This window comes from Muntiacus reevesi, chromosome 16 (genome assembly GCF_963930625.1).
Source record: "Muntiacus reevesi chromosome 16, mMunRee1.1, whole genome shotgun sequence".
NCBI classification, from domain to species: domain Eukaryota; kingdom Metazoa; phylum Chordata; class Mammalia; order Artiodactyla; family Cervidae; genus Muntiacus; species Muntiacus reevesi.
Genome location: NC_089264.1, coordinates 46,917,093 through 46,920,406, shown reverse-complemented (window position 1 = coordinate 46,920,406; position 3,314 = coordinate 46,917,093). Strand labels below are relative to the sequence as shown.

At 45.5% G+C, this 3,314-nt stretch overlaps 1 non-coding gene across 1 annotated transcript; it reads left to right on the top strand.

The window, feature by feature from the left end:
• Positions 1 to 2,956: 2,956 nt before the first annotated feature.
• Positions 2,957 to 3,065, top strand: LOC136148189 (U6 spliceosomal RNA). Its single transcript, XR_010659473.1, has one exon. It is a non-coding gene; the product is annotated as a U6 spliceosomal RNA (small nuclear RNA).
• The last annotated feature ends 249 nt before the right edge of the window (positions 3,066 to 3,314 follow it).

The following is a 3,314-nucleotide window of genomic DNA, read 5'->3' as shown; positions in this document are numbered from 1 at the left end:
GGAGAAGTGATATTTGTCATTGTCACAAGGAGTTGAAAGTGTAAAAGTCTTAGAGCCATTTATTATTTTTTCAAAATTAATATATTAAGCATCCATGGTACATAATCCCAAAGAAGGGCAATGCCAAAGAATGGTGAAACTACCACATGACTGCACTCATTTCACATGCTAGCATAGTCATGTTCAAAATACTTCACGCTAGACTTCAACAGTGTTTGAATCTAAAACTTCCAGATGTACAGGCTGAGTTTAAATAAAAGGCGGGGGGTGGGGGGGCAGTCCTAAGAATAGGACAGGGAGACCACTTTCTCCCCCAGAAATTCACCGAAAGCATATTTGAATGCTAAGCAAATTCCACAAAACAACTTCTGAACGCTGGCAGAGAAAGAACATCAGGCACCCAGAAAGGCAGCCTATTATCTTTGAAAGGAGGTAGGACAAAATATAAAAGATAAAAAGCAAGACAAAAGTGTTAGGGATGGAGACCCATCCCCAGAAGGGAGTCTAAAGAGAAGTTTCCAAACACCAGGAAACCCTCTCACCAGCGGGTCTATGGGGAGTTTTGGAATCTCAGATGGCAACATAACCTGGAGGGGAAAATAAATAAATAAAATCCACAGATTGCATGCCTAACAGCAACTCCCAGCCGAGAAGTAGCCCAGAAGTTCACATCCGCCTCAGCAAGTGGGGGTTGAACAGGGAGGAGCAGGCTGCTTTGCTTAGGGTAAGGACTGGACCTGAATGCCTTGAGGGCAATCTGAGGGAGCTAATGTGAGATAGCAACCCAAACTGTAGGATAGCCAGAGAGAGAGAGAGGAAAAAGAGAGAAAGAGAGAGAGAGAGAGAGAGAGAGAGAGAGAGAGAGAGAACTATCCCACGAGCAAACACCAGAGGAGAGCTAGCCGGCTGCAGACCGGCCCATCCCCCGACGGAGGCAGGGAAGCAGAAGGCAGAAGCCAGAGCTGGAAAGAGGCAAATTCGGCCCCAGAGCCGGCATTCCCTACCAAACTGCAAGCAGGCTTCTGGTAGCTAACCAAGACTTCCTGGGATTTTGGACGGTTGACTTCCGCTGGGAGGGTCGCAGCCAGAGATCAGCTCCCCAGAAGAGACACAGGCGCCCGCTGCCACCCAGGAGACCGAGCGGCTGGGACGGGGAGGTGATAAGATGCCCCGCCACCTCGGGAGAGCGCGCTCCCCAAGCACCTGGTCGCCTGAGCTGCTGGGACCTGGGAAGGGCAACCAAGTCTGCGCCTTTGGGGAGTACCCGGGAACCTGAACCTGAGCGGCTTAGACTTGGAAAGTGCACGCAACCCAGGGCCCGCTTTAGACAGTCCACATGCAGAGCAACCAGGAGCCTGAGCAGTGTAGACGGGGAAGGCTCACACGCCCTGAGCAGGGGCAAACCCAGTGTGACCCAGACTGTGAGCGCTCCCCACACACCCAGTGAGGTTTGTCTGCAGTGCCCCTCCCTCCCTACAGCACGACTGAACAAGTGAGCCTAAATAAGTGACCACCTTTGCCCCGTTGCGTCAGGGTGGAAACTAGACACTGAAGAGACTTGCAAACAGAAGAAGCCAAAATAAACAGAGGGAACCGCTTTGGAAGTGACAGGTGCAACAGATTAAAACCCTGTAGCTAGCACCAACTACACTGGAAGGGGCCTACAGATCTTGAAAAGTATAAGCTGGAACAATGAACTATCTGAAACTGAACTGACCCCACACTTCCTGCAACAGCTCCAGAGTAATTCCTAGATATATTTTTACTATTATCATTTTTAATTATTTAAAAAAAAATTTTAAGTCCTCTATTAACTCCTTTAATTTTCATTTTTATAACCTACAATTACCTTGCAAAAAAAAGACCCTATTTTTAAAACAAACTTCATATATATTTTTTATAATTTTCATGATTTTGTTTTGTTTTTCTTTAATACTGTATTTTTGATATCTAACCTCTACTCTAGATTTTTAATCTTTGCTTTTTGGTATTTGTTATCAATTTTGTACCTTTAAGAATCCAATCTTCAGTACCCATTTTTATAAAGGAGTGTGATTACTGGCCTGATTGCTCTCTCCCCCTTTGCCTCTCCTTTTTCTCCCCCAGGTCACCTCTATCTCCTCCCTCTCCCTTCTCTTCTCCACCCAACTCTGTGACTCTGTGTGCGTTCTGGGCTGAGGAGAACACTTAGGGAACTGATTACTGCCTAGATCTATCTCTCTCCTTTTGATCCCCTCTTTTCTCCTCCTGCTCATCTCTATCTCCTTCCTCCCTCTTCTCTTCTCTATGTAACTCCGTGAACCTCTCTGGGTGTTCCAGACTGTGGAGAGCACATACAGAATTGACTACTGGTTAGATTGCTCTCTCCCCTTTTGATTCCCCCTCTTCTCCTCCTGGTCACCTCTATCTCCCTCCTCCCTCTTCTCTTCTCCATGTAACTCTGTAAACCTCTCTGGGTGTCCCTCACTGTGGAGAATCTTTTCACCATTAACCTAGATGTTTTATCATTGTATGGATGAAAAAGCCTTGAGGCTACTGTAAGAATAAGACTGAAAACCAGAGGCAAGAGGCTTAAACCCAAAACCTGAGAACACCAGATAACTCCTGACTCCAGAGAACATTAATTGATAAGAGATCATCCAAAATCCTCCATACTTACACTGAAACCAAACACCACCCAAGGGCCAACAAGTTCCAGAGCAAGACATACTAGGCAAATTCTCCAGCAACACAGAAACATAGCCCTGAGCTTCAATATACAGGCTGCCCAAAGTCACAACAAACCCATAAACATCTCAAGACTCACTGCTGGACACTTCATTGCACTCCAGAGAGAAGAAATCCAGCTCCACCCACCAGAACACCGACACAAGCTTCCCTAACCAGGAAACCTTGACAAGCCACCAGTCCAACCCCACCCACAGGGCGGAACCTCCACAATAAAGAGCCACAAATGGTGCTCACTTTGGCAGCACATATACTAAAAAATTGGAATGATACAGAGAAGATTATCGTGGCCCCTGTACAAGAATGACATGCAAATTCGTGAAAAGTTCCATATTTTTTAAAAGCTTTTGCACAACAAAGGAAACTATAAGCAAGGTGAAAAGACAGCCTTCAGAATGGGAGAAAATAATAGCAAACGAAGAAACAGACAAAGGATTAATCTTAAAAATATACAAGCAACTCCTGCAGCTCAATTCCAGAAAAATAAATGACCCAATCAAAAAATGGGCCAAAGATCTAAACAGACATTTCTCCAAAGAAGACATAGAGATGGCTAACAAACATGAAAAGATGCTCAACATTACTCA